Source organism: Gracilinanus agilis, chromosome 3 (genome assembly GCF_016433145.1).
Source record: "Gracilinanus agilis isolate LMUSP501 chromosome 3, AgileGrace, whole genome shotgun sequence".
NCBI classification, from domain to species: Eukaryota; Metazoa; Chordata; class Mammalia; order Didelphimorphia; family Didelphidae; genus Gracilinanus; species Gracilinanus agilis.
The window spans coordinates 58,631,695-58,641,111 of record NC_058132.1 but is presented as its reverse complement, the minus strand read 5'-3'; positions in this window follow the sequence as shown (position 1 = coordinate 58,641,111).

Below are 9,417 nucleotides of genomic sequence, written 5' to 3'. Positions count from 1 at the left end.
TAAATCCTCATGTGAACATTCATTCATTCTCTGCTGGGCAGGACCCAGAGCACTTGGCAAGAGGCCTCCTAGGAGACACTCCAGGAAATCCTGAAGGATAACCAGGGCCAGGGTCAGCCTGATGGTCACTAGTCAAGATTCAGGAGTGATGGCTGAGGGTCTTACCCTCACCCAGGTCTGGCCTTCTGAGATCCTCTGATGTGGCTAGTGGCTCCAATCTCTTAAGAGCTGTCTAATTTAAAAACAAAAACAAAAAAACTTTCCCCCAAGGAGCACAGTGTGTGGCCCAGAGAAGTCATTTAATGCTCACTTATCAAATTCTGTTTGGCTTTTAAAGCCCTCCATCCCCTGGTCCCTTCCTATCTTTCCTTTTCTTACACTTTACATCTCCTCCTTTCCTCCATATTTTTTTAAAGGTTTTTTTAAACCCTTACCTTCCATCTTAGAATCAATACTATGGTATTGGTTCCAAGGCAGAAGAGCCATAAGGGCTAGACAGTGGTAAGTAAGAGACTTGCCCAGGCTGACACAGATAGGAAGTGCCCCCATATTCTTGGTTCAGTGAGAATGGTCTCCTGGTGGTTCCTCAGACTAGATCTGCCATCTCTCAGTTCTAACCATTTTTCCATTCCTGTGTCCCATGCCTGGAATTCTCTGCCTCTTCATCTCTGCCTCCTGGCTTCCTTCAAGTCTCTTCTACACTTAAAAAGACCCTAAAGAAGAATAAGAGGGGAATAAGAAGGGAGAAGGTAGAAAGGGAAGTACACTAAGGGAGGGGATTAGGGAAACTGATTAAAAACAAAACACTGGTATAGAAGGAAATAGTGAAAGAAGAAAGGGCAGGACAAGGAGAGAAAATCAAAATGTCTGGGAATACACAGTTGATAATTATAACTCTGAATGTGAATGGGATAAACTCGCCCATAAAATGGAAGCAAATAGCAGAGTGGATGAGAAACCAAAATCCTACCATATGTTGTCTACAAAAAGCACACATGAGACAGGCAGACATACATAGAGTATAAATGAAAGGTTGGAGCAAAATCTATTGGGCTTTAACTGAGAAAAAGAAGGCAGGAGTTGCAATCATGATTTCTGACAGAGCCAAAGTAAAAATAGATCGGGTTAAAAGAGATAGGGAAGGTGACTACTTCCTAATAAAAGGCAGTATAAACAATGAAGAAATATCAGTACTCAACATGTATGCACCAAATGGTATAGCATCCAGATTTCTAAAGGAGAAGCTAGCGGAGCTCAAGGACAAAATAGATAGCACAACTATAGTAGTGGGTGACCTCAACCTTCCCCTATAGATAAATCAAACCAAAAAATAAATAAGAAAGAGATAAGAGAGGTGAATGAAATCCTAGGAAAATTAGAGTTAATAGATATATGGAAAAAAATAAATAGGGACAAAAAGGAATAATTTCAGCAGCACATGGAACGTTCGAAAAGATTGACCATGTACTAGAGCATAGAAACATAGCAAACAAATGTAAAAAAGCAGAAATAATAAATGCAACCATCAGATCATAATGCAATAAAAATAGTTATTAGCAAGGATACATGGAGAGGCAAACAAAAAACTAATTGGAAACTAAATAATATGATTCTCCAAAATAAGTTAAAGAACAAATCATAGAAACAATTAGTAATATCATTGAAGACAATGACAATGATGAGACTTCTTACCAAAACCTATGGGCTACAGCCAAAGCAGTTCTAAGGGGAAAATTTATATCATCAAGTGCATATATTAACAGATTAGGGAGGGCAGAGGTTAATGAATTGGGCGTGCAACTTAAAAAACTAGAAAGCAAACAAAAATCCCCAGATGAAAACTAAATTAGGAATACTAAAAATAAAAGGAGAAATTAATAAAATCAAAAGTAAAAGAACTATTGAATTAATAAATAAGACTAGAAGCTGGCATTTTGAAAAAAGATAAAATAGACAAAGTACTGGTAAATCTAATTAAAAAAAGGAAAGGAGAAAACCAAATTAACAGTATCAAAGATGAAAAGGCAGACCTCACCTCTAATGAAGAGAAAATTAAGGCAATCATTAAAAACTATTTTGCCCAATTATATGGCAATAAATATAGCAATCTAGGTGATATGGATGAATATTTACAAAAATATAAATTGCCTAGGTTAACAGCAGAAAAAATAGAATACTTAAATAATCCAATATCAGAAAAACAAATTGAACAAGCCATCAAAGAACTCCCTAAGAAAAAATCGCCAGGGCCTGATGGATTCACAAGTGAATTCTATCAAAACATTCAAAGAACAACTAATCCTAATACTATACAAATTATTTGACATAATAAGCAAAGAAGGAGCCCTACCAAATTCCTTTTATAACACAAATATGGTACTGATTCCAAAGCCAGGCAGACCAAAAAGAGAGAAAGAAAACTACACACCAATCTCCCTAAGGAACATAGATGCAAAAATCTTAAATAGAATACTAGCAAGAAAACTCCAGCAAGTGATCATGAGGGTTATCCATCATGATCAGATGGGATTTATACCAGGAATGCAAGGATGGTTCAACATTAGGAAAACCATCCACATAACTGACTATATCAACAAGCTATCAAACAAAAATCACATGATTATCTCAATAGATGCTGAAAAAGCCTTTGACAAAATACAACACCCATTCCTATTGAAAACACTAGAAAGTATAGGAATAGAAGGACCTTTCCTAAAAATAATAAATAGTATATATCTAAAACCATCAACAAGCATCTTATGCAATGGGGATAAATTAGAAGCCTTCCCAGTAAGATCAGGTGTGAAACAAGGATACCCATTATCACATCTATTATTTAACATTGTACTAGAAACACTAGCAGTAGCAATTATAGAAGAAAAAGAAATTGGAGGTATTAAAATAGGGAAGGAGGAGACTAAGCTATCACTCTTTGCAGATGATATGATGGTCTACTTAAAAAATCCTAGAGAATCAACTAAAAAGCTAGTAGAAATAATCAACAACTTTAGCAAAGTTGCAGGATACAAAATAAATGCACATAAATCATCAGCATTTCTATATATTTCCAACACATCATAGCAGCAAGAGGTAGAAACACCATTATCCTAGACAATATAAAATACTTAGGAATCTATCTACCAAAACAAATACAGGAATGATACAAACATAACTACAAAACACTTTCCAAAAAAGTAAAACTAGATCTAAACAATTGGAAAAACATTGAGTGCTCATGGGTAGGATGAGCTAACATAATAAAAATGACCATTCTACCCAAACTAATTTACTTATTTAGTGCCATACCTATCAAACTACCAAAAACCTTTTTTACTACATAAGAAAAAACTATAACAAAGTCTATTTGGAAGAACAAAAGATCAAGAATATCAAGGGAAATAATGGAAAAAAAAACGTGAAGGTGGCTTAGCAGTACCAGATATTAAGCTATACTATAAAGCAGCAGTCATCAAAACAATATGGTACTGGCTAAGAGATAGAAGGGAGGATCAGTGGAATAGATTTGGGGTAAGTGACATCAGCAAGACAGTGTATGATAAACCCAAAGAGCCCAACTTTTGGGACAAAAATCCACTATTTGACAAAAACTACTGGGAAAATTAGAAAACAATATGGGAGAGATTAGGTTTAGATCAACATCTCACACCATACACCAAGATAAATTCAGAATGGATGAAAGACTTAAATATAAAGAAGGAAACTGTAAGTAAATTAAGTTAACACAGAATTAGTATACTTGTCAGATCTCTGGGAAAGGAAAGATTTTAAAAGCAAGCAAGAGTTAGAAAAAATTACAAAATGTAAAATAAATAATTTTGATTATATGAAATTTTAAAAGTTGTTGTACAAAAAAAGACAATGCAACCAAAATCAGAAGAGAAACAACAAACTGGGGAAAAAAAATCTTTATAACAAAAAACTTACAGAGGTCTAATTACTCAAACATACAAGGAGCTAAATCAATTGTATAAAAAATCAAGCCATTCCCCAATTGATAAATTGGCAAGGGACATGAATAGGCAATTTTCAGATGAAGAAATCAAAACTATCAACAAGCACATGAGAAAGTGTTCTAAATCTCTAATAATCAGAGAAATGCAAATCAAAACAACTCTGAGGTATCACCTCACACCCAGAAGATTGGCTAAAATGACAGCAGGGGAGAGTAATAAATATTGGAGGGGATGTGGCAAAATTGGGACATTAATGCATTGCTGGTGGAGTTGTGAACTGATCCAACCATTCTGGATAGCAATTTGGAACTATGCCGAAAGAGCTCTAAAAGTCTGCCTGCCCTTTGATCCAGCCATACCACTGCTGGGTTTGTGCCTCAAAGAGATCATAGATAAACAGACTTGTACAAAAATATTTATAGCTGCGCTTTTTGTGGTAGCAAATAACTGGAAAATGAGGGGATGCTTTTCAATTGGGGAATGGCTGAACAAATTGTGGTATATGCTGGTGATGGAGTATTACTGTGCTCAAAGGAATAATAAACTGGAGGAATTCCATGTGAACTGGAATGACCTCCAGGAATTGATGCAGAGTGAAAGGAGCAGAGCCAGAAGAATGTTGTACACAGAGACTGATACACTGTGGTAAAATCTAACATAATGGACTTCTGTACTAGCAGCAATGCAGTGACCCAGGACAGTTCTGAGGGACTTATGGAAAAGAACACTACCCACATTCAGAGGAAGAACAGCAGGAGTGGAAACACAGAAGAAAAACAACTGCTTGAACACATGGGTTGATGTGGACATAATTTGGGAAGTAAACTCTAAACGACCACCCTAGTACAACTATCAATAATATGGAAATAGGTCTTGATAGATGACACATGAAGAAACCAGTGGAAATGTGCGTTGGCTTTGGGGGGGTGAAGGGGGTGCATTGGGGAGAGAGTAAGAACATGAATCATGTAACCATGGAAAAAATTTTTTCTAAAAGTTAAATTAAAAACTTTAATTAAATTAAAAATCAAATCTCTGCTATATTCCCATCTTCTTTCTGTAAGAAGTACTCGTCAATTCCCCCTTAAATGCTTTACTTCTATTGATCATCTCGAACTTGGCCTGTTGTTTGTACAATGTGACATTGTACAATGTTATCTCCTCCAGGACACTAGCATAAGCTCCTTGAGAACTGGGACTGTTGTTTCCTGCCCTTCTTTTCTTTCTTTTTTTATATTTTCTTTTTTTATTATTAATTAATTAAGAACATTTTTCCATGGTTTCCTGCCCTTCTTTTCATATATATATATATATATATATATGCATATATATATATATATTGATTAATTAAGAAAATTTTTCCATAGTTTCCTGCCCTTCTTTTCAGCACAATATCTAGCATATAGTTGACCAACTATGGTCATAGAAAATATACCCAGGATCCATGGAGGTTAATCTCAGAGCGAAGGTATTAGCCACCTGGGGGAAACTTAAAATTAAAGGCACAAATATAGTTGTGAGTTCAGGGAAAGATTCAAGGTAAGACATTTTTTAGAAGTTCAAGGAAGGCCTTTCAGAGTTTAGGTGGCTGTAGAAAAAGCAGTCTCAAAAGGCTGCCCTGAGGAAAAAGGATTTGACTTGCTTCTTTGTGGCCCCAGAAAGCAAAACCAGGAACACCAGAGGGAGCTGCCAAGAGGCACATTTCATCTCGACATCCGGAAAAACTTCCTAACAATGAGAGCACTCCCAGAGTGGATTGGGCAGCCTCCAGAGTCCGTAGGTTCACCCTCATTCCACGTCTTTCAAGGAAAGGCTGAGGGACCACTTGCTGGGACTTTTTCGGGTAGGAATTGGCCTAAATGGCGTCTGATGAGACTTCCGGCTCTGAGATGCTGTGATGTGGAACTGAAGGGTGGAACCTGGGGCCCAGACAGAAAAGACCTCCCTTTGGCAGTGATGGGAGATGACAAGGAGGGGGAAATGGGAGGGAGGGACAGTGATCAATGGAAAGTCTGAGCCTCCAGACTGAGATCACCAAATACCAGAGCTCTGGGAAGACCTGAGTGACCATCTGATTCAGCTCACACCTGAGATACCCAGTCTAAAGACACTGTGCGTGTGGTAGGGGCATGGGACAGGGGACGGGGCTCCACTGCCTCCCTAGACTCAATTCGCTTTCGGATCCCTTTTCCTAAGACGGAGTCCTCGATCTGGACATTTGCCTCTTTGTCATCCCCACCCATTCCTTCGAGTTTGGCCTTCTGAAGCCAAGCAGAATTAGTGAAATGATGGCAGCCTTTTGAATACATGGAAACAGCTCTCCTGCTAGCCAGAGACTTCTCTCCAGACTAAACATCTCCCATTCCCTGATTCTCGCACGACACCGTCTCAAGGTCCATCGTCCTTCTGACTGTCTCCTCTGGAAACTTACTGAGGAAAAGGTGGCCCCTAGAAATGAAGGAAATACTTCAAATGGGATCCAGCCGATACAAAGGACAACAGAACTCCCACCTTCCTAGTCCTGGGCACTACACTTCTGTTAACAGAGCCTGATTGAGAAGGGAATTGTGCGTGGAAGCCCTGGTTCTTCTTACGCAGACATATCTTGGGTCTTGGGATCACCCTGTACTGCAGTGGTTTCTCACCGGTTGACTGAATTTTGGATAGGCTGATGCTTCCCTTGCTCAGCCTTCTTTGTTTGATATTTAAGGTCCTCCACAAATTGGTGCAGCCTCATCTAATTTCTCTTTTCCATCTACTAAACATTCCACCTTAGGAATCTATTCCCCGTACCCCAAATATCCCCAGTGTTATTGCACGTCCTGCTCGTGCTATTCCCTACACCTATAAAGTCCTCTCCCCCTTTCCATGTTGAATTTCTGTCCATACTTTAAAGCCCAGCCTCCTCTATGAAGCCTTCCTCAAGTCCCTCCCCATCTCTTTTCCCATCCTTTTATATTTTTAATGCACTGATCATGCAATATCATGTATCGTAGTTTTCTGGGTTTGTACATGATCACTGTACCGGATGGCAAGCCCTGGGGTAAGGTCTCCCCACCAAACCGGGCAGAACCACAGATCTACAAGGGCCTTTTTGCAGCCACTTGTCCCACAGCCTTCATTTGTAGAGGGAAAATGTAGCAGAATAAATAGAGATCTGCACTTGGAGTCAGAGAAGACCTGGGTTCAGAGCTGATCTCTGACACTGGCTGTGTGTCTATGGGCTTGTCACTCAGTCTCTATCACTTATTTCCCTCCTTAGTACAATGGGAATAAGGATATCTATAGTACCTCCCTCCCAAGGCTGTCATGAGGTTCAAATCAGATCACATATGGAAAGGATGTGGCTGACTTTTCAGTGCCAAAGAAATGAAAGATTAAAACAAAGGAATTGAAGGGCAGAAGGGAGAAATGACTTGTCCTCAGATCACAGAAGGGCCAGAGCTGGGCCAATATCTTATCTACATTTTATAGCCCCACCAAAGCCTGGTTCCACCATATGCACACCCTAAGCAGTTATTGAATATTTGCAGAATGAATTCATGAAGGAAGGAATAGGGTAAGAGTGGGGAGTCTTTAAGGGAAGGCCCTGGGCCTAACACATCACATATCCTGCCACAAGAACATGTGAGTGTTAGACCAATTGGGGCACAAAGAAATAATTTTAATCTGGTGGTTGGGAACTATGGATCAGGGTCAAAGATTTGTGAGTCAATTCCCCTACCTACAGCAGGCTCAGGCTCAAGTCAGTGGGAAAGAGTAGCTCATTAGCCACTCAGTGGTTCACTTGCTTTCTGTTTCTGGAAGGGAGAAGAAGAGGATAATAAATCTGGGAAGACACAATGGAGCTTGTCCTAGGATAGCGACATAAAATCTTATTGAGCATTTGAGAATATTGTGTGTCCAGGAGCCAATCCAATCTCAAAATTAAATCAAAAAAGCCTTTGTTCTACACTGCTGTATAGCCAAGAAGAAGATGGGGAAAGGTTTGCCTTCCTAAGCCTCAATTTCCTCTTGCTGTAAAATAACAGATTTGTACTCGAGGAGCTCCAGATCCCTCCTACTCCTGACATCCCATAACTGTGACTCTATCATATATGCACTATGGCCACCTGGAATAAATTAACAGTAATCCAATGTGATGTTATGGAAAGACCTGTAGCCTGTGGGCCAAAGAATGTCTATCCAAGGCTTGGCTCCTCTACTTACTGCATCACCTTGGTCAAGTCATATCCCTGGGTCTCTAATTGTAAAGTGAGGGGCTAGACTAGATCTCTAAGGTCCCCCCTCCCTTTTCTGACATTCTATGTCCTAAGGTCCCTCGAAGCTCTGCCACTATGATTCTCTTTGTTATTGTTGAGTCATTTCAGTCCTGCTCGCCTCTTCATGGACCCCGTTTGGGGTTTTCTTGGCAGAAATGCTGGAGTGGTTTGCCATTTCCTTCTCCAGCTCATTGGATAGATGGGGAAATTGAGGCAAACAGGGTAAAGTGATTTTCCCAGGGTCATACAGCAAGGAAGGTCTGAGGCTAGATTTGAACTCAAGAAGATGAGACTTCCTTTCTCCAGTGCTCTGTGCACTGTGGCACCACCTACTTGCCCTTGTGATTCTTTAATATCAACAAGTCAGTGAATTGGTTACAGACAATCCTGTTATAGAGCTTAAAAAAAAAGAGGAAAACGGCCCAATTTCATTTCTTGTTCTCTAATGGTACATGATGAAGCTGGCAGTAGGAGTTCTAACTCTAATCACTGGGACAGAGAACTGATGTTAGAGGAAACCTGAACTCAAGAATCAGCTTTCTGACGTAGAGCGTGTCATCTCAACTTTATGGGCCTCAGTTTCCTCATTTGTAAAGTGAAAATAACATTCTTATTACCTACCTCCCAGGATCGTTGTGGGGATCAAATGAGATAATGTATAAGAGGCCTTTGTAACCCTTAACAAATTATGTCAGCTGTTCTCATAATTACATGTACAGGCCAGGAAATCAGTTTTGCCAGGAATCTGTGGGATAGGAACTTTCTCCCAGAACTCTAAGCATTCGTTCCAGAAGAAAAACAAGAACGACTACAAGAGTGGCAGATGATCCTTTAACAAGTCACTTCTTGATCCCTGGACCTTTACCAAATAGAACCTTTCTCCCCCGTTTAAAATAAAGCCTTTCCTTGGATTTTAGACAAAAGATTAGGGTAAAAGGGTCTAGCTTTCTCCATATTCCAAAGAGAAACATTTTTGGAGAGGGAGAAACGAGGGAAGGGAGACTGAAGATGGAAGAGCTAAGCAGAGTTAACACCGATACTCTATTTCATTCAACAAGCATTTACCATATACCAACCATGTCTAGGCTCACTCTAGCCAAAAATCTATTAGGGAGGACAGTATATTCAAGATATCCTGTGATAGTGAGGCAGCTGCAGACCATACCATGGAAGGTGATGGG